Here is a 25,739-nt window from a genome sequence, read left to right as displayed (position 1 = left end):
GACATATGAACAGAACAGTGCTCTCTCATGAAGATTTGATGACAATTGGAGTGAGGAAACTCACCCAAAGATGAGATTTGTGTAGTGCTCTCTCAACCTAGCTTGATGTTAACCAAGAGAGCACTGTTCTCTTTGTAAGTCTCACTTTGAATGTCAAAGTGGCCCCTAACCCCTACACTAATACCTAAGCCTCACCTCAAGTTACTAGGTGGGCCTCCTTTAGAGATATAAATACCTACCTAGGATGAGGGCATTATGGCTAGGTGCTCTCTCTCTCTCTCTCTCCTCTGTGGTTCTAGAAGGGCCCTGACAGCTAGGCTGGCTCTCTAGGAGCTTAAAACTACTAAACATGGTCCACCCAGTTGTTATGTGTAGGAAATACAACAATTCTGGCACTTATCACATAGGTATTAGCACAAAATGCAATAAACTGCCTATTACCATAAAACACACCCCTTTTCCTATCACATGTGATATTTAGTGCATTTTGATAAATCCAGGCCTAAGATAGATGAAGACAGAAGAAATTGAAATCCGGAGAACATGTGTTAATCATTGCCTTTTCTTCTCATTCTTGTTTTGGAGTAGAGAGAAAAGGTGAGAGAGCCAACCAAGACTAGCATTAGCAGGGCAGAGGCATAGACAGAGGCAGGAACAGTCCTCTATATTGGTTACTGCTTCTGAGGCAATGGAAACAGTAATTTCAATAACTGATTCTGAGGAAAAATCTTGTCTAGGAGTATCTGAATTGGAAGATATTGAAGAGTTAGTAGAGGAAGAGAATTTGAGAAATTTTGTCAGTAGTGCCTTAGTCTCCAGAAGGTGATGGGAGAAACAGAGGATACTGTTGATGATTAAATCAAACCACAGGAAGAGCAGACAGCACAGGAAGAAAGTATGAGTGATGCCTCTGGCATTTTTCTTCAGGATCCACCCTCTACCTCAACTCCAGTGTCTGCCCCCAAGGATATAGAGAAGGGATCATGTAAGAAATCCATGATCTGGAGGCACTTAAAAATGATGGAGGACTCATGGTTTGCAGCAAGGATATCAACTGAGGGAAGCAAGTGGGGCAACTAACAGATGCTAGTATTCAGCATCACCTGCAGAAAGCAGAAACAGCATACGCTAGCATTGACATCAGGGGAGGGTGTCAGTGCTAACCCTTGACCCCCTTCTGCCACTCTAAGTAAAAAAACCAGAGGTGGCAGGCCAGCAGTCCCCAGCCAAGAAGTGGCAATCCACCATAGAGGAAATGGGGTGGTATTCAGCAGCATTATCCTGGGGCAAGAGGCAAACAGCATCTAAAGTAGTAATGAAAGGCATCAGAAAAATGATTGCCCTTGATGACAAGCCCCTGCAGGTAGTAGAGATTCTGGGATTTAAGTATCTATTGCATGTGTTAGCCCCAGTTACAAAGTCACCTCTAGGATTAATTTTAGTAGAAAGGTCATCCCAAACCCAACCTGGGTTGGGTTGCGACATTGGACCTGGGCTCCGGCTCTGGCCTAGGCCAAGTCCCAGGTGTCGAGGCCTGGCCTCCTGTTTGGGTCGCGGCATTGGGCTTGGATCTGGGCTGAGGCCCCAGCATTGGGACCCCACCTCTGGCCAGGTCACAGCATCAGCCTGGGTCTGGGCCCCAGCATTGGGACCCAGCCTCCAGGTCTATCCCAGCATCAGGCAAAGTAGCTAATCCATAAGCAGTTCAATGCAAATAAAATAATGTGGCTGACTTTGAAAAGATTTTCATTTCTAGAAGGTGCAGTTATTGAACTGCTTATGGATTAGCTGCTTTGCATTCATTAGGCAATTTTATTCATGCAAAGCAGCTAATTTCCTTTGGGGAGGATATCTTTAAAAATATTATGTGATAAACAGTGTTTAATGCTGTTTTACCCACAGGGCTTTTAGTGACATATGGATGGCTGTGAAGGATTTCGCGTGCGAGAGGAATTAATGCTGGTACATTTTAATCCATTTTCATCTGCTTTCTTTCTGAGTGGGTTAGAAGCAAATACCGATATGACAAGCGGTGCAGGGTAAGATGGAGGTGCAGGGGGGTGGCTGCTACCACTCATTAAGGGTTATGAGTGGACTTTGGAAGAGGAGGTATTGTCTAGAGATTAAAGCAGAAAGCTGAGAAGCAGGGTTAAAATCTCACTTCTCCTACTGAGGATCCTTGTGAACTTGACTAAATCACTGCATTCTATAAATTTAGGGTTTAGTTTACTAAGCTTTTGGATCCTATGAGGGTGGGGGAGGGGTGGGGGCGGGGGCTCCCATCCTCATTAGTTACAGCAGCTGCTAGGTTTGTGGAAGGGGAATAAGCTCATTGAACAAGGGAGCTAGTGCAGGAGGACTGCAGGGAAAGGCTAGGATTGAATCACAGATCTTCTGAAGGGTAAATATGGGTGCATTTAATGCACATCCCAATGTCCCTAGGAGGCCTATTAATGTTCAAAGTGGACGTGTGAGTGTAAGTTTGCTTTGAAAATTGGTGAAAGTTATGTGTGTACTTGCTGTCAAATTTATGTAGCCTGTTATAAAATTACCCTCTGGGAGGTTAATTTTTAAAGACATTTCCATGGATAAAATTATGTTTTACCAGCAGAAATGACCTGTTATAAAGTTACCAACCTAATGTGTGGGTAAACGTATGCAGGTAGGTCCCGTATGCTTGGAAATATACCTGTACTGAGCAGAGGCTTTTCTGGAGTTGGGAAGGAGTTTAGCACTTCCGTATATACTTTTGTATTTTCAAAAGTATGGGGTGAATTTTCAAAATGTTATTCATGTAAAAATTAGTATATATGCATGTATATAGCTTCTATTTGCATATTCAATATTTAATAAAAGTTCAAAATGCACTCCTATTTTGACTTTCACAAAAACATATACACGGGTATAAAAATGGCAGTCTAGGGATGTTCCAGGGTGGGGCCAACATTTGCGCACTTACCCCTAGATTCATCAAGCTGCAGTAAAAAAATAGCAGAAATATGATGCGTTAGCATCCTGCAATAAAAAGATGGGCGTGATTAGGGAAATTAATAAAATACTGCATTGTATAAGTAACATCGGGTCATGTAATACTCTGTCATGTCACGTGATGCATTACATATGGTGCATTATTTTCTTTGTTTATATATATTGGCTTTCTGCAGCCATCTCTTTGTGGGTGATTCAGGAGAGAAATTTGGTGAGTAGTTGAATGTGTAGTTGAATGTGTAGTGTATGATTACCTGATTGAGTTGTCCTGTTTCCTGTATTTCATCTGTTTACCTTTACCATTGGGGGGGGATTTTAAAAGCCCTGCGCGCGTAAAGCCTTCTGGATTTATGCGCGCAGGGCACTTGCGCGCCGGCGCACCTATTTTGCATAGGCTGCCGGCGCGCGTAAAGCCCCGGGACGCGCATAAGTCCCGGGGCTTTCTAAAAGGGGCATGTCGGGGGCGTGGCTGGAGCGACGCGGCGTTTTTGGGGCGGGGACGCGCGTGACGCGGTGTTTCGGGGGCGGCATTGCAGGCGTGGTTTCAGCCCGGGGGTGTACCGGGGGCATGGCCACAGCCTCCGGACCAGCCCCTGGGACCGGAACACGGAGCGGGGCTGCCGGTGCGCGCAAAGTTACGCCTGCTTTCAGCAGGCGTAACTTTGCCGACAAAGGTAGGGGGGGTTTAGATAGGGCCGGGGGGGGGGGGGGGGGTTAGGTAGGGGAAGGGAGGGAAAGGTGGGGGGAGGGCGAAGGAAAGTTCCCTCCGAGGCCGCTCCAAAATCGGAGCGACCTCGGAGGGAACAGGCAGCGCACGCTGGGCTCAGCGCGTGCAGGTTGCACAAATGTGCACCCCGTTGCGCGCGCCAACCCCGGATTTTATAAGATACACGGGACTACGTGCCTGGTGCGCGAACAAAAGTACGCGATCGCGCAATTTTTTAAAATCTACCCCTTTATCTATTGTGTTTATCTGAGTGTGAAAGTTTTTGTGCGTTTGTCTTGTTTGTCTCTCTGTCCCTTTGCGAGGAGGAGTGGAGAGAAGCAGTGAGGATTGCAGAGGAGTGGTGAGGAATGGAGCGGGAGAGGATGGAGTGGGGAAGGCATGGGGGGAGGCATGAGGAGAGGAGGAGGGAGGAGAAGAGGGAGGAGGCAGGAGTGGTAGAGGCCAGTGTGGGAGGAAGAGGATGAGTAGGGGGAGTCTAGGCAGGTGAGTGAGGAGGGAGGAGGAGGGTAGGGCTAGACAGAGAGGACAGACATGGGGAAGTTGTCAGGGCAGGTGCAGGAGTAGGGGGGATGAAGTGAGGCAGGGGGAGCGAGAGGCAGGGGAGTGACACCACCTCTCCAGAAATGGAAGTGGTAACAGTGCAGTTAGGCAGCATCTCGTCCACGTCTACATGCCTACAAGTTCAGCATGGAGAATAATGAGCAACTCATTGCCGGGGTCCTGGAGAATTACAAAATGCTTTTCGGCAACCAGGGTATGATGACCTCCAGGGTTGTGAAGAGCCAGATATGGTGGACCATTTTGCAGGCCATATCCCGTTGGAGAAGCATCAAGAGGACTGGAGAGCAGGTGGCTCACTGCTAGAGGGACATTAAGGCATAGTAAAAGAGTAAAGTGGCCAGCAGAAACAAGTACATGTCAGACTGGAGAAGGAGTCCCATGTCCAATCATCCTGATGCCAATGGAGGAGTGTCTCATGCAACAGCTGGGAGAGGATGTCTTTTAGGACATGGACGATGCCCTGGACAAAATAGAAGCTGGGGCCAGTAAGTCAGTTCACCTGTAAAGGTGAAGTCTGCTATAGATGTCCACACTTTTTTTTTGTATAGGATGTTCACATTTAATGATGCACTTCTTAGCATTCATACTTTTATCTTCTTCTTTGTTTCTACATTTCTCGCCCAGGTCCTAGTAGTGCAGCCTTAGGTTTCAGTGGCCCCTTTCAGATGGATGCCAAGACTGGTGGACAGAGAAAGAGAATGGGGAGCAGCAGCAGGCACAGTATAGCTGCAGCAGCTATTTGAAAACCGTGTGGTGTCTATACCTCTTTAAACGAGCCTTAACCTATCCAGCTTCATGGAGGGAACTGCCTTGTCATGCAAAGAAGAACGCACACAGTCCCCAGATGTCTCAAGCATCCCACATGCTCTGTAGGATCTCCCAGGTGATACCCAGCCAGCTCAGCCCATGAGTCCGACAATGCTAGCATTGCAGCTGTAGACACCACTTCAGCAACCTGCAACCCCAATACCAGCAGCACCAGCAATCTTGGATCCAACTGTGCATGTCACACTTGACTGCTTCGAGAGGAGGCATGGGCTGCAGTTGTATCACATATGGGCAGAGCTGATGTGAATGAGGATAGCTCAGCTCAACCACTCCCATGCCATGCTGCAGCAAACAGCAGCCATTATACAGGGTTTTACCACTGTGGTTTCTTCCATAAATAAGTTGACCACAGAGGTACTGCAGCTAATTAAGCATTTGCCATAGCCTGCACCTCTGCCATCCCTATCCTCTCAGGAGTTCACTCCATGGAGAAGTCCCCAGCTATTAGGATGGGCCAGGGGTAGGCCCATTCAGCAAAAACCACCAGGGAGAAAAAGACGCATCCAGCAAAAACTGCCATGGAGGAAATGGGCCATGAAGCACACTGGTGCCAGTCCTTAACAATTGCACTCAAAGATGACATTTCCAACCAAAGAAAGCCTTTCCTGCCTACACAGTTTCTGTGCCAGCTAGATTGAATAAAACTGCTGGGTCTGTCCTGCCTGAAATGCCACTGTGCCAGCTTGCTTATGTGGATGGTCTACTGTCTGCCACTGTTGTCCTGCTGCTTCCTTTTTATGCCCTCCTCTATGCTCTGCCCATAGTACTGCCTCCTTGATGCAGAGTCCAGTCATAGTCTTGCTAGTGTCTCACTTCATCATGTCTCTTCTCATCCTGCTGCTGTGTGATTCTTCTCATGCTAATGGTGTCTCATCTCATCATGTCTCATCTCATTCTGTTGCTGCCTCCATGCTACTGTCTCATCTCCTGGTCCTGCTGCTGTCTCATCTCATCTCATCCTGCTGCTGCCTCCATGCTGCCTTCTTCAGTCCTGGTTCTGCTGCCTCCATGCTGTAGCCTTCAGTCCTGGTTCTGCCACCTGCACTCTTCAGTCCTGGTACTGCTGCCTCCATACTGCATTCTCCAGTCCTGGTCCTGCTACCTCCATGCCATGCTCTCCAGTTCTGGTCCTGGTGCCTGCTATGTCACCTTTGCTGTTGTGGCCCTTTGCAGCCTTCTTAGTGCACTCAATTTCAACATGGACTGTCTGAGTCTTTTCTCTCCATCACATTGTTAAGAACATAAGAATATGCCATACTGGGTCAGACCAAGGGTCCATCAAGCCCAGCATCCTGTTTCCAATCCAGGCCATAAGAACCTGGCAAGTACCCAAAAACTAAGTCTATTCCATGTTATCGTTGCTAATAATAGTGGTGGTTATTATATAAGTCAACTTAATTAATAGCAGGTAATGGACTTCTCGACCAAGAACTTATCCAATCCTTTTTTAAACACAGCTATACTAACTGCACTAACCACCTCCTCTGGCAACAAATTCCAGAGTTTAATTGTGCGTTGAGTGAAAAAGAACTTTCTCCGATTAGTTTTAAATGTGCCACATGCTAACTTCATGGAGTGTATCCTAGTCTTTCTATTATCTGAAAGAGTAAAAAACCAATTCACATCTACCCGTTCTAGACCTCTCATGATTTTAAACACCTCTATCATATCCCCCCTCAGCCGTCTCTTCGCCAAGCTGAAAAGTCCTAACTTCTAGTCTTTCCTCATAGGGGAGCTGTTCCATTCCCCTTATCATTTTGGAATCCCTTCTCTGTACCTTCTCCATCGCAATTATATCTTTTTTTGAGATGCGGCGACCAGAATTGTGCACAATATTCAAGGTGCGGTCTCACCATGGAGCGATACAGAGGCATTATGACATTTTCTGTTTTATTCGCCATTCCCTTTCTAATAATTCCCAACATTCTGTTTGCTTTTTTGACTGCCGCAGCACACTGAACTGACAATTTCAATGTGTTATCCACTATGACTCCTAGATCTCTTTCTTGGGTAGTAGCACCTAATACGGAACCTAACATTGTGTAACTATATTGGTTATTTTTCCCTATATGCATCACCTTGCACTTGTCCACATTAAATTTCATCTCCCATTTAGATGCCTAATTTTCCAGCCTCACAAGGTCTTCCTGCAATTTATCACAATCTGCTTGTGATTTAACTACTCTGAACAATTTTGTGTCATCTGCAAATTTGATTACCTCACTTGTAGTATTTCTTTCCAGATCATTTATAAATATTTTGAAAAGTAAGGGTCCCAGTACAGATCACTGATGCACTCCACTGCCCACTCCCTTCCACTGAGAAAATTGCCCATTTAATCCTACTCTCTGTTTCCTGTCTTTTAGCCAGTTTGCAATCCACGAAAGGACATCGCCACCTATCCCATGACTTTTTACTTTTCCTAGAAGCCTCTCATGAGGAACTTTGTCAAATGCCTTCTGAAAATCCATCTAAACTACATCTACCGGTTCACCTTTATCCACATGTTTATTAACTCCTTCAAAAAAGTGAAGCAGATTTGTGAGGCAAGACTTGCCTTGGGTAAAGCCATGCTGACTTTGTTCCATTAAACCATGTCTTTCTATATGTTCTGTGATTTTGATGTTTAGAACACCTTCCACTATTTTTCCTGGCACTGAAGTCAGGCTAACTGGTCTGTAATTTCCCGGATCTCCCCTGGAGCCCTTTTTAAATATGGGGGTTACAATAGCTAACCTCCAGTCTTCAGGTACAATGGCTGATTTTAATGATAGGTTACAAATTTTAATAATAGGTCTGAAATTTCATTTTTTAGTTCCTTCAGAATTCTGGGGTGCATACCATCTGGTCCAGGTGATTTGCTACTCTTCAATTTATCAATCAGGTCTACCACATCTTCTAGGTTCACCGTGATTTGGTTCAGTCCATCTCAATGATTACCCATGAAAACCGTCTCCAGTACTGGTACCTCCCCAACATCCTCTTCAGTAAACACTGAAGAAAAGAAATCATTTAATCTTTTCGCGATGGCTTTATCTTCTCTAAGTGCCCCTTTAACCCCTTGATCATCTAACGGTCTAACTGACTCCCTCACAGGCTTTCTGCTTCGGATATATTTTTAAAAAGTTTTTACTGTGAGTTTTTGCCTCTATGGCCAACTTCTTTTCAAATTCTCTCTTAGCCTGTCTTATCAATGTCTTACATTTAACTTGCCAACATTTATGCATTATCCTATTTTCTTCTGTTGGATCCTTCTTCCAATTTTTGAATGAAGATCTTTTGGCTAAAATAGCTTCTTTCACCTCCCCTTTTAACCATGCCGGTAATCGTTTTGTCTGCTTTCCACCTTTCTTAATGTGTGGAATACATCTGGATTGTGCTTCTAGGATGGTATTTTTTAACAATGACCATGCCTCTTGCACACTTTTTACTTTTATAGCTGCTCCTTTCAGTTTATTTCTAACAATTTTTCTCATTTTATCAAAGTTTCCCTTTTGAAAGTTTAGCATGAGAGCCATGAATTTGCTTACTGTCCCCCTTCCAGTCATTAATTCAAATTTGATCATATTATGATCACTATTGCCAAGTGGCCCCACCACCATTACCTCTCTCACCAAATCCTGTACTCCACTGAGAATTAGGTCTAAAATTGCTCCCTCTCTCGTTGGTTCCTGAACCAACTGCTCCATAAAGCTATTATTTATTCCATCCAGGAACGTTATCTCTCTAGCGTGTCCCGATGATACATTTACCCAGTCAATATTGGGGTAATTGAAGTCTCCTATTATTACCGCACTACCAGTTTGGATAGCTTCCCTAATTTCTCTTAGCATTTCACTGTCAGTCTCACCATCTTGACCATGTGGACGGTAGTATACGCCTATCACTATAGTCTTCCCCGACACACAAGGGATTTCTACACATTCAATTGTGCATTTAGTCTCATGCAGGATGTTTATCCTGTTGGACTCTATGCCATCCTGGACATAAAGCGCCACACCGCTTCCCGGGTGCTCCTCTCTATTATTGCGATATAATTTGTACCCCGGTATAGCACTGTCCCATTGGTTGTCCTCCTTCCACCATGTCTCTGAGATGCCAATTAAGTCTATGTCATCATTCACTGCTATACATTCTAATTCTCCCATCCTACTTCTTAGACTTCTGGCATTAGCATATAAACATTTCAAAGTTTGTTTTTTCTTTGTATTTTCATTCTGCTTTTTAATTGATAGGGATAAGTTCGAATTTTTTTTAGCTCAGGTGAGTTTTTAGTTACAGGCACTTGGACTACTTTTCTTAATATTGGAACTTCACTGTAGGGATGCCCTAATTCTAATGCATCATTAATATCCTTTGAAGAACCCTCTCTCCGAACCATGCTATGCTGAGCGACTGTCTGCTTTCCCCTTTGCTCTAGTTTAAAAGCTGCTCTATCTCCTTTTTAAAGGTTAGCGCCAGCAGTCTGGTTCCACCCTGGTTAAGGTGGAGCCCATCCCTTTGGAAGAGACTCCCCCTTCCCCAAAAGGTTCCCCAGTTCCTAACAAAACTGAATCCCTCTTCCTAGCACCATTGTCTCATCCACGCATTGAGACTCTGGAGCTCTGCCTGCCTCTAGTGACCCGCGCGTGGAACAGGGAACATTTCAGAGAATGCTTCCCTGGAGGTTCTGGATTTTAAGTTTTTTACCTAAGAGTCTAAATTTGGCTTCCAGAACCTCCCTCCCACATTTTCCTATGTCGTTGGTGCCCACATGTACCACGACAGCCGGCTCCTCCCCAGCACTGTCTAAAATCCTATCTAGGTGACACGTGAGGTCCGCCACCTTCGCACCAGGTAGGCATGTTACCAGGCGATCCTCACGCCCACCAGCCACCCAGCTGTCTACATTCCTAATAATCGAATCACCAACTATGACGGCTGACCTAACCCTTCCCTCCTGGGCAGTAGGCCTTGGGGAGATATCCTCAGTACGAAAGGATAGTGCATCACCTGGAGAGCAGGTCCTTGCTACAGGATCCTTTCCTGCTACACCAGGTTGATGCTCTCCAATCATGAGACCTTCTTTCTCCAGGGCAGCACCAGGGCTGCCAGTCTGAAGTTGGGACTTGGCTACTATGTCCCTGAAGATCTCATCAATATACCTCTCTGTCTGCCTCAGCTCCTCCAGGGCTGCCACTCTAGCCTCCAGAGATCAGACTCATTCTCTGAGAGCCAGGAGCTCTTTGCATCGCATGCACATTTACAACTTCTCACCGGTGGGTAAAAATTCATACATGTGACACTCGATGCAAAAGACTGGGAAGCCCCCCTCTTGCTGCTGGACTGCTGCCTTCATCTCAATTTTAATCAGTTCCTAGTTAAGTTTTAGGTTGCTTTGGGAGTAAGAATTGTCTAATTAACATCTTTCAAATGTATTAGTGAATTCACTATATGTCTGGCAGTGGCCTTGTGCTCCATTAGCTCTAACATTAGAACTGTACTGTAGAAATTGGGTTGCTATTTCCACTTTCTAGATTCTTTGCTGCAATCATCATTTTGCTTAGGATAGGATCATAGTACTATATATGTTGTGTTGCTATTTGTAACAATGGATGCACATGTATCCATAAAATGTGCTGGTTATTTCAGTTACAATGTCATGTGCTATTTGATATCTTGTCCTTGCAGAATGTGATTACCATAGATGTTTTATTGCTTTGAATGTTATGACTACAAATGTTGTTCAACAAAATGGTCACATATTTTTAAACTTTACTTTTTGGTTGTGTCTTTTTATTGTGCAGCTTTTGTCTTAAGGCTTAACTAGGTTAGAGGCTTGGGACCCACATCACCTGCATGTTAGAGTGCCATTGGCCATTCCAACTTGCCAATTTCTCGCATGCAAGACCATGTGGCCTAGGCCTTGAAAAGAAAAGCAAATTGTATGCTCCCAAGGAGAAAGCAAGAGCAAAACATGAAACTTCTTACTATGGAGCTTCATAACTGGCTCATATTACCTTCTCCAGAGAGCATACTCTTTCCTAACTCTTGGTACATGGCCATGTTTGTGAGATGGGCACTATCTAGCTTGTGCTCTCCTCCAAATGCTGTGAAATAGAATAGATGAGGAAATGCTTGGCTAGAGTTGATGTAACAATGTCTTTTTTATGTTGGTGACCAATAGGTTGTATAGCTATGCTAATGTCTTGGCGCAACTTTAACAAACCATTGGATTCTTCCATTTTGAAGATATATCACCTTTGACCAAATAATGGGCCTTCACTCTGGGTCTAGCACCTAATGCTGTAATTGCATAATTCTTTAGTCAGAAGTCTATTTGAAAAGTACATTAATCATTTGGTCTAGTTCATCTATAATGAGTAGGGATGTGAATTGGTTCCGGAATTGGTTCTAGTTTTGGCATCGTGGACCCACGGGAAATCTTCGTTTCCCGCAGTCCAGACGGTTTGGTTTTTTTTTTTTCGACTGTCCTGAGCCAAAAAAAACCCCACCCCGACCCTTTAAATCTAATTATTTAGAATCCCCCACCCTCCCGACCCCCCAAAACTTTCCTAAAGTTCCTGGTGGTTCAGCGGGGGTCCCGGGAGCAATCTCCCACTCTCGGGCCATCGGCTGCCAGTAAACAAAATGGCGCTGATGGCCCTTTGCCCTTATCATGTGACAGGGGCTATTGGTGCCATTGGCTGGCCCCTGTCACATGGTAGGAGCAATGGACAGCCGGCACCATCTTAAAAAATGGCATGGGCCATCCATTGCTCCTACCATGTGATAGGGGCCGGCCAATGCCACCGATAGCCCCTGTCACATGGTAAGGGCAAAGGGCCATTGGTGCCATTTTGATTAGTGGCAGCCAACAGCCGGAGAGTGGGAGATTGCTCCCAGGACCCCCACTGGACCACCAGGTACTTTAGGAAAGTTTTGGGGGGTCAGGAGGGTGGGAGATTCTAAATAATTAGATTTAAAGGGTCAGAATGGGTTTGGGTTTTTTTTTTCCTGTGTGCTCTCTCCCCCCCCCCCAAAAAAAATGATAAGAAAACCACACAAAAATTTTGTGGGGTTTTCCAATCGCTTTCAGGGACCCCCCGATACTTGACGGATGAGAAAATATCGTACAATATTTTCATCCATCAGAAAAATGATTCACATCCCCAATAATGAGTATCATTTTCAGCTGCAGGTGCCAGACCCAAAGAGCAGATAGTGTATATGTAACTCTTGTCTGGTCTTAAGTGAAGTAACACAAATGATCCCCCAAGAGATCACAATGGGGCCCTTAAATTTGTCTTCATTCCAACTAAAAGTCATAAATTACATTAATTTTTTTATGTATGACTGTTTTAAATATATGCAATCTACCTACATCCTGCTAGAACACAGTGTCATCCCAGAAAGTAGCTTCTATGTAAAGCTCATAAAGCCTGCTGGTGACAACTGAAGAGTCACAGATGTGTGGAAGATAGAGATTCCACACTGCCCAAGAGCAAAAAGTGATGAAGCTTGCAGGCGGACTTTCTCTTACTCCCTACCACCCCTGTGCTGCCTTTGGTTGTTGGTCTGTAGATAACTATTAACCAAGTGTAATCTATGTGTTGTTACTATTCCTTATTGGCATACAGTATTTATAAAATCATGTTTTGTTGAAATACATGCATTTTTTTGACATTTGAGTTCTGGAGGTGCCCATGTCTATTATAAAGAAGAATCAGTGAGCATATATGCTTCCAACTGATGACTGTCAGGCTGCCTGGTGTAGACAATCTTCTGTGAATAGTAATGACTCTGACTACCTCATTAGCAGTTAGTGACAACTTGGCACAGACATCATTGATATTTTATGATGAACATGCCTTCCACATGCTACCTCTGGGAGCAGTTTGGATGTGCATTTTTTTACTGTGGCTGTCTTCAAAAAGAGGCTTGTTGTAGGCTTCTCTTGTCTTAATGCTATACACAGAGCTGATGACTGAGCATGAATCAGCACACCGACTTTGGTCTCGATATCCACAAAGTAAAAAATGCACCACAGGAGACATATTCTATAGGACTGCAACTCTGTTTTGTTGGCCACAAGTTATGTCAGCACATGACCTTTTCTAAATTCTGCATGTCAGCCACCTGGAAAATCAAGGGCCTCAAATCTGAAAGGTTTCACCTCTGCTTGAAACATGACAATTCTGATAGGATGTCTCCTCTGGAGTCCTTGGCCTATGTGTTTTAAGGGTGGCCACACATAGGATAAGGACTGAACTGATACTAGTAATCAGAACAAGCAACCTATTCTGCAGATTTTCTATGTTCCTACATAAAGCCAGACAATATGAATAGTAGGGATGTGAATCGGGTGATCGATCATCTTAACGATCAATTTTGGCTGGGGGGGCAGGGAAATCTGATCGTCATGGGTTTTGTTTTTTTTAAATCGTAAAAAATCGTAAATCGGGGGAGGGCGGGAAAACCAGCACCCTAAAACCCACCCCGACCCTTTAAAATAAATCCCCCACCCTCCCGAAGCCCCCCAAAATGTTTAAAATTACCTGGGGTCCAGTGGGGGGGTCCTGGCGCGATCTCCCACTCTCTGGCCACAGCTGCGATAAGAGAAATGGCGCCGGTGGCCCTTTGCCCTTATCATATGACAGGGCAAAGGTAGCGCTGGCGCCATTTTGGTTCCTGTGATCTGACGTCACGAATGCAGGAGATCGCTCCCAGACCCCCGCTGGACCCCCAGGGACTTTGGCCAGCTTGGGGGGGCCTCCTGACCCCCACAAGACTTGCCAAAAGTCCAGCGGGGGTCTGGGAGCGACCTTCTGCACTCGGGCCGTATTGCCAATATTCAAAATGGCGCCGGCGCTACCTTTGCCCTCACTATGTCGACATAGTGAGGGCAAAGGTAGCGCCGGCGCCATTTAAGAAACATTTCCCCCATTGATTTATTCAAGTTGTATGTTTCTCAAACCTTAAAGTCCTGGAAGAACTTAAGCCATTTGTTTCAAAGGCTTATTACTTATATTCCACTGAAAGCAGTCAACAGACTTCAGCAGAACAGGATATTCCAGATTTAACATCTTTGCTGGATTCATCACAAGAATTGACAAAATCTCATCATAGACTTCTTTTGGTCACATTTACATTCTTGATGGACAAGAATAACATTTTCAAACAATATTTCAGGAACAAGCAAGCTTTATTTTTTGGACAAAAGTCTGGTGTTATCAAGACCTCGTGAATAAGACACAACTAAGAAGAAAAATCTTTCTAAATTTGAGGGAGGAAGCAGTACAAAAGGGAGCAACCTTCAAACTCCAATTTCCATGCAAGTGCTATCTCTTGTATCAGGGGCAGCGTTATGTATTTTTTGATCCAATACAATTGAGAGCGTTTCTGGACACTCACTCTAGTCCCACATAGGCTTGCTGTTTGGTGTGTAAAGTAAAATAGTGGGGGGAACTGTTTTGGTTGCCATACATTCTATATTTAGATTTTCTTAAGTTGTAAACGCTCTAATTATAAGCTCTCCAGTTATTTCTTCTATTTGACTATAATATAGAAGTTAAATTACAAGTAATTATGGTCTTATAGATTTATTAATATTTCTGTATTATAGGAAATTTCATTAACAAGTGGATGCTTATAAATTGTACAAATGCATAAATAAAATATAAAAAAAAAAAAAAAGATCTGTTCGGGATGAGGTGTAAGTTTAAAAAAATAAAAAGCTAGCAATGAATTCCAGAGCTTAACTATGCGCTGAGTGAAAAATAATTCTTCTTCAATTTGTTTTAAATGAGTTATTTGCTAACTTCATGGAGTGTCCCCTGAGAGAGTAAATAACTGATTTACATTAACTTGTTCAAGTCCTTTCATGATTTTGTAGATCTCTATCATATCCCCCCTCAGTCTTCTCTTCTCCAAACTGAACAGCCCTAACTTCTTTAGCCTTTCCTCATAGGGCAGCCATTCCATGCCCCTTATCATTTTGGTCGTCCTTCTCTGTACTTTCTCCAGTGCAGATATATCCTTTTTGAGATGCAGTGACCAGAACTGCTCACAGAATTCAAGGTGTGGTCTAACCATGGAGCGATACAGAGGCATTATGACTTCCTCCATTTTATTTTCTCTTCCCTTCTTAATAATTCCTCATATTCTGTTTGCTTTTTGATCGTCACTGCACACTGGGCCAGCAATTTCAATGTATTATCCACTATGATGCCTAGATCTATTTCCTGTGTGGTAACTCCAAAGATAGGAGTTACCCCTGAAGAGGATTGTTTCTAAGTATATGCCTAATAGACCCTTACACTCACAGAATGCTTCTTTGTTGTCAGTTCTAGGCGTTGTAATAGTGAGACTCTAGGAGACAAGGAATAGAGCCTTTTCTGTAGAGCACCACATTTGTGGAATGGTCTCCTGGATAAAATTAGGCAGTTAAAGGATTATAATGTTTTCTGAAAGCAGGTAAAGGATCTTTTGTTACGTGAGGCTTTTGGTTAAGTTATATGAAGTTTTGTTGTTTTATATTATTTTTAAGAAGATGTTTTTATTGTTTTATTGTGTATGTGATGATATAAACCACCCATAACAGTGGTCTGGTAATTGGGTGGATTAGAAATTGCTCTAAATTAAAATAAATAAATGGTCATGTTCCTGGGTGTGCACCAATGCACATGCTCCAATGTGCACCCGCACGTTGCTATGAAAGTCACCGTCCCAAATTCTTCACTCTCATCTTGTATGTTTTTTTTGTGCAGACCCCACACTGTTCTGGTTGATTTTCCCTGGATAGCCTCTAGCCTTTCTATACCCTTTCTGAGACTTGGCCTCTGGAAACAAACATAGGGCCAGATTTTATAACATGCGCGTGGGCGTAGATTTGTTCGTGCAACCTGGCGCGAACAAACCTACACCTGATTTTATAACATGCATGCGCAGCCGCGCATATGTTATAAAATCCAGGATGGGCACGCGCAAGGGGATGCACAATTGTGCAACTTGCTTGCGCCGAGCCGAACAGCCTTCCTCTGTTCCCTCCGAGGCTGCTCTGAAATCGGAGCGGCCTCGGAAGGAACTTTCCTTCCGCCCCCCCCCCCCCCCGCACACCTCCCCCTCCCTTCCCTATCTAAACCCACCCCCCAGCCCTAACTAACCCCCCCCCCCCCGACCTTTGTCAAAGAAGTTACACCTGCCTCTGGTCAGGTGTAACTTGCGAGCGCCGGCTCTCCATCCCCCGGCCTGGTGGCTGTTCCAGAGGCCTCGGTCCCGCCCCCGGTACACCCATTTTTTCAAGTCCCGGGACTTACACATGTCCTGGGGCTTGCGCACGCTGCCGAGCCTATGCAGGATAGGCTCGGCAGCGTGCAGGGGGAGGCAGAGGTAGGTTTTCGGGGGTTAACCCTTTGAAAATCTACCCCATAGTATTCTAGTTGACACCACACCAATAACCTGTACAGAAGCGATATTATTTACTTTTTTAAATCCTGGTTATCCTCTCCTTTGGCACTTTAGCATCCTTCTGGCTCTGGCCACAGCCTTATTGCACTGTTTTGCCTCCTTGAGCTCATCAGACACTATTGCTCCAAGGTCTCCTCTCCTGATCTGTGTGCATCATCCTCTATCCTCTGGTCTTGTACCACTCCCTTGGATTTTTGTTAGCCAAATGAACAACTCTGCATTTTTTTGCACTGAATTTTAATTGCCAATCAATCAGTCACTCCTCAAGCTCTGTTAGATCACTTCTCATTTTGTCTACTTCCTTGGGGGCACCCATCTTGTTTCAGATCTTTATTTCATCTATAAAGTGGCAAACATTTCCTTCTAACTTATTTGCAATATCATTCACAAACATTTTTAACAGAACTAGCCCAAGCAGGGGTGGTTTTATAATGAGGCAGCGTGAGGTGCCCACTTTAGGTGGCAAAATTTTGGAGTAGCAAATGTTCCTCCAAAAACCTCTTCCAGCGTTCACATTTCCTTGCCACCAAACACATGCTCGCAGTGGGGATTCCCCCATGGACCAGAAGAAGAGCAAAATTATGTGCCCAAGGGATTCCCACCCGTGAGGGTTGGAAGAGAAGCCATATAGCAGCACGGAAAAATGACATGAACCCAGGACAGAAGACATGAAGAGGTCTAGTTGGCATCAATGGGGTCCAACCCACAAGCAGCCAAAGTAGAAAGGAGACTTCGCAGCTGCCTGCAGAGCCCAACCTGCCAGTACTCAAGGAAAAGAGAGGCTGAGCATCTACCTTTAAAAAAAAAAAAAAAGAGAGGCAGTGCGTGCCTTATGAGCTCATCCTGCCCACAGCCGAATTGACAGCACATGTGCGTGAGTGAGTGTGACAGCACATGTGAGTGAGAGTTTGTGCATTGGTGTGTGAGCAAGACTATGTATAAGTGAGAAAGCAAGCACAAGTCAGGCTTGCGCAAGCCCACCACATTTTAAAAGCCACACAGATGAAAGTGTATCTCCTGCTGCGTGTATATCTCACTTGATTTCAAAAAGGGGAGTCGTATGGGCATGCTCTCAATGGAGCATGGGTGTTTCAAGGCACGGTCCGGTCCATTGCCGCGTACGTTTATTTCTCCTATAGAGGAGGTGTAAGTTAAAAAAATAGATAGAGCCATTTCTGACAGGTTTAAATGGTTTGGGGTAACTGATTTTATCAGGGGTGATTTGACCCCCCTGATTTTATCAAATCAGGGGGGTTTGGAGGACATAGCTGTTACCTGGGCAAACTGATGGACAAACTAGTGAACCTGGCAATGGCCTGGATGAATACCCCTTTTAAAATTCCATGACTTATGTGGTAGAAGGAGGTTTTATGCACTTAGGCACTCACCCCCCTAAAATTAGGTGTTCCTGTGCCCATGCCCATGCTATTTTATAACATGCTCACTTATGTGTGTGTGCAAGTTATAAAATCATCATGTCCCTGGGCACACACTGACACACCCGCACCAATGGTTTGAAAGTTACTGTCTTTGTGAAAAGTTTTGTAATTGGTCTACAAAAATGTATAACTTGGCCAGTAGTTTTAGCTTTACTTTCAAAATAGACCCAAAAAGTCTGTTAAAATATAAAAAATTAAATTTTGTTAAAAATGATTTGGTATTTTTGGTGGGACAGTCTAGCGCAGCAACAAGATGGCTGCCTGATTCAATTGCTTTCCAAGCTTTTCTCAGAATCAAGAGACATCGCTGGTTTATTTTAGGCACTTTCTTATCTGCAACTCATAATTTTGTGATGTCGGGTCCTAAATCTGGAAAGATTGAGGCCTCATTCGCAGTAGCAGCTGGCACGAAGAAATCTAAACAGGATCTCCCATCTCCAGAGAAAGCAGTGCTGGCAATGCCTGAGGCATCCGCAGAAGAACTTAACCTGCTCAAGTATATGCTGCAAACCAATATTGAAAACACTTAGCTATTCGAAATGCGGTCTCTTACATGTCCGAACAGATTATGTTGTTTCAGATCAGATTGGAGATGGTCAAAAATAGGACTGCATCACTGATTATAGCCATGGTCTCTCTTCCTCAATCAGCATGCAAACTAGATAATTGCAATGGGACCTCAAAGATCTAGCTAACAGAAATTGTCCGAAAAATGTGCACATTCATGGCTTTCTGGAAGGAGCAGAAGGCTTTGATATGCTCAGATTTTTAGCCACGATGATTCTGGAGTGCCTTCACATTCAATTTGCTTTTCCACTTGAGATAGAGAGGGCTCACCGTAATCCATTAAGGCCCCTTAAGAATTCTCGCTATCAGAGGCCTATAATTTTTATGCTGCTTTCCCATCAGCAGACGCTTGAAATCCTCACTATGGCTCGATCCAAGGCACATGTCACTGTTAAAGAGAATTTGTTGCTCTTTATGCCGGACCTGGCGAAGACTACCATGGCTAAACATAGAGGGGCGGATTTTAAATGTCCTGCTCGTAAATCCGCAAAATGGCGCCGGCCGTATGGCCATTTTGCAATATGGCAATACGATTCGAGTGCAGGAGGTCGCTTCCGGACCCCTGCTGGACTTTTGGCAAGTCTTGTGGGGGTCAGGAGGCCCCCCCAAGCTGGCCAAAAGTCCCTGGGGGTCCAGCGGGGGTCTAGGAGTGATCTCCTGCGCTCGTGACGTCGGGGGACAGGAACCAAAATGGCGCCGGCGCTACCTTTGCCCTGTCATATGACAGGGCAAAGGTAGCCCGGCGCCATTTCTATTAACGCACCCGTGTCCCGAGAGTGGAAGATCACACCGGGACCCCCCCACTGGACCCCAGGTAATTTAAGACATTTTGGGGGGGTTCGGGAGGGTGGGGGATTTATTTAAAGGGTCGGGGTGGGTTTTAGGGTTGTTTTAGTGTGCTGGTTTTCCCGCCCTCCCCCTTCCCCTCCCCCTTCCCCTCCCCCTTCCCCCGATTTACGATTTTTGATGATAAATCGGGGGAATTCCTATTGTATATCGCCTCTAACAATTTTTGACGATTTAAAAATATATCGGACGATATTTTAAATCGTCAAAAAACGATTCACATCCCTAACTGATATTTCTGCTTTAACTTCTGATGTCCATATATGGCAGGTTAACTGTGGTCCTTTAGATGATTCCCACCTTTGAAGCTCATCTTAATGATAAGTCAGATAACTATTTTCTACACAGTGTAACTCCTGATATTTCATTCTCTACTGTATGTGCAGCATTCAAAGCCACTATCCATGGAGAGATAATTAGCTATAGTATTACACTATGTAGAAAGCAAAAACAAGAGCTTTCATGCTTAAATGCATTGGTGGCCGAATTGGAAAAATCCAATATTTCTCATCCCACTCAGGATACTCTACTTCCTTTATTAAAAGCTAATTATGACTATAACAAATTTAGGGGCAGATTTTAAAAGCCCTGTGCCCGTAAATCCGGCTGGATTTTTATTTATTTTTTTATCATTTCTTTATTGGGTTTTCCAGCTGTATTTACACATGACCCGGGGATTTGCGCACGCCTATGTTGCATAGGCAGCCGGCAAGGGCAAGCCCCGGGATACACATAAGTCCCAGGTCTTTGCTTGGGAAGGCATGTTGGGGGCGTGCCGGGGGTGTGTTGGGGGCGGCGCGGCATTCGGGGGCTTTCCGGGGGCATGGCCGAGGCCTCCGAACCAGCCCCTGGGCCGGGGAATGGCACGCTGGCAGACCACCGGCATGCGCAAGTTACGCCTGCCTTGGGAAGGCATAACTTTCATAACAAAGGTGGGCGGGATTTAGTTAGGGCTGGGGGGTGGGTTAGGTAGGGGAAGGGAAGGGAAGGTGGGGGGGGGCAGAAAAAAGTTCCCTCCGAGGCCGCTCCGATTTTGGAGCGGCCTCGGAGGGAACGGAGGCAGGCTGCTCGGCTCGGCGCGTGCAGGTTGCATAATTGTGCACCTCCCTGCACACGCTGACCCTGGGCTTTATAACATGTGCACGGTAGTGCGCGCATGTTATAAAATTGGGTGTAGATTTGTTCGGCCGGGTTGCACAAACAAATCTATGCCCGCACATAACTTTAAAAATCTATCCCTAAGTGCACAAGCTGGTAAATCTCTGTTTATTCAAAAGGATAGATATTATGTTGAAAATAATGGGGATGATTTTACAATCTACGGGCAGGTGTAGATTTGTTCGCTCAACCCGGCGCGAACAAATCTAAGCCTGATTTTATAACATGTGTGCGCTACGGACCCGATCCACCCATTTTCGAAAGCCCTGGGGCATACGCGCATCCCGGGGCTTGTGCGCGCCACCGAGCCTATGCAAAATAGGCTCGGCGCACGCAGGGATAGGTTTTCGGGGGTTATGCGCATATCTTACGCGCATAACCCTTTGAAAATCTACCCCAATGTGTGGTCATATCTTGGTAAATTATCTAAAAAAAAAGAGGGATAAGTGTATTCTGACGATAACTACTTCGGACAAGCATAGGCTAACTTTAACTCTGATATTTTGGAAGAGTTTAAGAATTTTTTTCATGGTCTGTATACATCTGAATTGCATGATCCTGTTTCTTCTATTAACCTTTTTTTTTCTCAGGTGCAGCATCTGGTTCTCAGTCTAGATCAGCAGACTGATCTAGAAAGGCTCCTCACATCTGAATATATCTTCAAGGCTATTTCTGCGCTAAAAGGCATGAAAGCACCAGGACAGAATGACTTCTCCATGGACTTTTATAAATCTTTTCAGAAATGTCTTATTCCCAGGTTACTTGTCTATTACACTAATCTATTGATGCTTTCTGCTCCAGATCCACTTTTTTCTGAAGCCTGTATAATGGTGTTACCAAAGCCAGAGAGAGACCCTGCATCTGAGTCCAATTATAGGCTGATTTCTTTCATATACCACCAATAAAATGTTTGTTAAGATTTTAGCTTTTCGCTTGGTTGTCATGGCGGACTTAATACACCAAGATCAATCTGGTTTTATAAAGTATCGGCTCTTTTCTAACAACTTCTGTTTATTTTTTCACATTTTAGAGCTAGCTAAATCAATCCCTTCACCAATAATCACTCTTTCCCTAGATGTGGAAAATGGTTTTGATAGGGAAGAGTGGGAATATCTTTTTGCCACACTACAGTGGTTTGGATTCGTGCCCTATTTCCTGTCTAGCATGCAGCTGATATATCATCATCGATTGATTTGTCTAGTTGTCAACAATAGACTTTCCTCTAGATTTGTATTACATACAGGCAAAGACAAGGTTGGCCTCTTTTCCCATTTTTATTTAACCTGGCTTTGGACCCACTATTATTGGCTATCCATCAAAACCCAGATATTGTGGGCATAGAAGTGGGCGAAGATATGTATAAGTGTTGCATCCGTCGCTGCTCGATGCCCTCACTCCGCCCTCTCTACCTCTGTGGCGACTCCCTCCGGGTCTGATGGACGACTACGCATCTCCATTTTGTCTCCCTCCGGTGTCCCCGGACCGGCTCGAAGCTGCGGATCCGCCATGTTGCCTGATGACGTAGGGCGTGCGCGTGCGCACTCCGACTAATGTACCAGCAAGGGTGTGAACCTCTGGGGCGTCCCCCTGAACTGACGTCATCCGCTTCCAATATAAAAGGTCTCAGTATTCGCTAACTAATCCAGTTAGCAAGGACTAGGACAAGGACTAGGACAAGGACAAGAATACGGACTCGCTACGTATCTGTCCAAGCTACTCTGCCTCCTCGGAGGCATCCGCTCCTCGGGGGCCTCGCTCCTCGGGGGCCTCGCTCTGTTTTCTTTATTTCAGATTGCAGATAGGAACCGGTACTCACTCTTCAAGGGCCCATGTTCCTGAAAACTCTGAAGATTCTCTACTGCCTGGAAGCTATCACAGATACTGACATTTGTGAGTTACCATCGCTCTCTCAGAGCTTTCCCTGGAACCAGGTACTCACTCCTCGAGGGCCTAACCCTTTCCAGCTACTGAGCCTCTGTAAAACCTTATGTGAGATTGGTTATCTAGTTCTGGATATGAACATAGCATACCCTGTCTACTCACTATCTATAGTCTCTCTAGAGCTCTGCCACCCTGGGAACGCTGTTCCAGTACTTGAGGGACTTCAGCTCTGCCAGGCATATCAGCTCACTACTGCCACCTCTGGTGTTTCTACTAACCTGTCTATTAAAATTGTAGAATGTGTCTGTCTCCATAACCCAGCCTAGCTGGTGGTCTCTCTCAGGATATCCTCCTGGGGGTACTGTCATCTGCCATCGGCCCAAGGATTCACCTATCTTCCTCTACAGCTGAGTGCTGCAACAGTTCATAACAGATTGTTATCTACTCCCTTTACAGAAACTGAGCATATCAGATTGCTAACTCCTCCTTCCACAGGAGTAGATTCACACAAGTTTGCTAACTCCGCAGTCTATACTTTAATAAGATTGCCAACTCCTCCCTCTCCTGGAGAAGAGCATTACAAATTGCTAACTCCTCCCTTTCCTGGAGGAGATTCCTAATAGATTCCTAACAGATTCGTAACAATAAGTTATCCTCTTATGCAGAAGATGTTTTGTTGTATATTAGAGATCCTGATGGTTCATTACCACACCTCTTTACTCTCATATCCTATTTCGCTATTTCAGGATATCATGTGAATTAGCAGAAGACGGATCTTTTGCCATTTAAAATCTTGCTACACATTTGTTTCAGAGGACAAAACATGGGCTTAAATACTTGGAAATATTATTTTTTGGCATAATTATTCAAACTATTGCTCATTGTGAGACATCTATTTTACAAATGCTTTGAAGGTCCTTTCTCCAATGACCCTCCTTCATCTTACCTGGTGAGATAGACTTGAAATGATTAAAATAATGCTTGCTCCTAGATTTAATGTTATGCTCTCAATGGTCCCTATTATTTTTTCCTCTGACTTTTATAGGTATGTGGATAGTTTATTGCCTAACCTTTTGTTCAGCACAAGCCCCCAAGAATTGCTGTTTCTAAATTAAAGGCTGACAAAAGTAATGGTGGGGTGAATTTTCCAGATTTTTATAGTTACCATATGGCATATATTTTATAACAGTTATTTTTGAATTTCTGATTCCTTGCAATTAAAAGATTACCCTAGTTGGTTGAATGTGGAATGTAGATTGCGCTTTTCTTTTCTTTTTAAGGTTCTCTCAGGGATATCTCTTCCTCACCCTATTGCATTGAAACCAATATTACGATCCACTCACAAAGCACTCTTTGCTTTTGATCACTTGTTGGTTTCCTTCGCTCCCAAGTGGAACTATTCTAAATTGACTTTGCCATAGTTTCATTCCTATATAAAGATTAATGGTAAATTCCTGAATTGTAGAATGTGGCAAGCTGAAGAGATTTGTTGTTTATCATACCTATTCAAAGACCACAGCTTGATTCCTCATCAGGAGCTAGTACATACTTATTCCCTACCAAAGACTCAGTTTTATTCCTGGCTGCAACATCGTGATTATCTGGGCTCTGATCTGGTTTCCAAATTCCTCTTTTCTGCTCTTCCTAGATTATATATATTATATCGTGATTTTGGCCCCTTGAGTCATTTGGCCTCTAGAATTTATAAAGCCATTAGAGAGACAAAATTTCCTGTTTTGACGAGTCTGCAAAATTTATGGCTTATGGAATCTGCAAGGATGAGGATGTTAATTGGGCCTACGTTTGGTGATCATTGCTGTGAGTTTCTCTATCTTCCAGCTTAGCATAGTCAGTTTTTCATTACACATAGGGATAGATTTTATAGGATGCGCATGTGCATCCATATGCATGCGGTTCCTGGCACATGCAATGGATGCACCGATTTTATAGCATGCGCACGGTGGCAATTAAGGAGCAGACTGGGAGGAAACTTCCCTACTCCCCTACCTAACCTTCCTTCCCTTTCCCCTCTCCATCCTGACCCATAATTCCTAACTAGCTACCCCGATTTTTTTTTTATTTTTTTACTTACTGCTCTTTGGGAGCAGAAGCAATATACGTGCACTGGGCGGCTGCCAGCGCATGCTTCCTCGGGACAGCGTAAAATAGCGCTGTCCAGGCCCGTCCTCCAGCCCATCCTTCCATGCTCAGACCTTGCCCCCTTGCCTGCACCCTTGAAGAGGCCCAGCACTTGTCCATGTACCGGGTTTTATGTACGAGGCCGGGCCTCTTTGAAAGTTTTCATGGTGCGCTCAAGGCTCGACAACATGTATAAACCCTGTGATTTACGCGCGCAGGCCTTTGAAAATTCTGGGCGATAGAGCGGTGTAGAACCCTTGGAAATTATACAGGGATGGCATAACTACTGATCATAGTTGTTGGTCATCTAAGTCTCCTAAAGCCACCTTATCCCATATGTTATTTTTTTGCAACAATTTTAGTGGAAAATTTGGAATATCATATCTGCAATTTTATAGTTACAATATCCACTCTTATACCACATTGTAATTTTTCATGTGACAACATTTCCTATTTATCTTCCTGTTCCTCACAGGAAATTATTGGATTTTATTTACAGTCAAAATCATTTTATCATTTTGGAAGAATAGTGACTTACTCAATGAGCATTATTGGTGGAATATGATATGGATGTAAAGTAAGTATGATAAAGCAGTTGCTATTAAGTTCAACCATCTTGCTTCTTGGTCCTTGGTGTGGAAACCATTGGATGCCTATGCTGAGGCTCTTTCTTTAATGCATTGTGCCAGCAGTTAAGATAACTGAATATTTTGATATTATGTTAATTAATGTTACCCACTGAATTTGGGGGTAGGGTACGTCTTTCTCTTTTCTTTTATTCTTTAGGTTTCTTTTTACTTTCTAAGGCTGAACATGTAATTTTCTGAGTGCATACTGTATCTGTTATGTTTTGTTCTCTTATTGAAAATAATAAATACATTTGAACTAAAAAACAGATACAGTATTTTTTCATTTGCATCATACATATAAATTGCAACATTTTTAAAGTTTACCTTTCTGTAGTCTTTAATGGAGTAAAATACACTATAAAACCAAATATTCCAGATCACATCTCAACAAAGTAGCCATTACATAACAGCTAAAGCAATAATACAGTGCTCCTTAACCTATTATGACTTTTTTTGCTCTAACCTTGCAGATTTCAGCTTTGGCTTAATATCTTTGTAGCAAGGCTAATTCAAATAGTATAAAACAAT

Source organism: Rhinatrema bivittatum, chromosome 1 (assembly GCF_901001135.1).
Source record: "Rhinatrema bivittatum chromosome 1, aRhiBiv1.1, whole genome shotgun sequence".
Taxonomy (NCBI): domain Eukaryota; kingdom Metazoa; phylum Chordata; class Amphibia; order Gymnophiona; family Rhinatrematidae; genus Rhinatrema; species Rhinatrema bivittatum.
Note: the sequence above shows the minus strand (reverse complement) of the source record.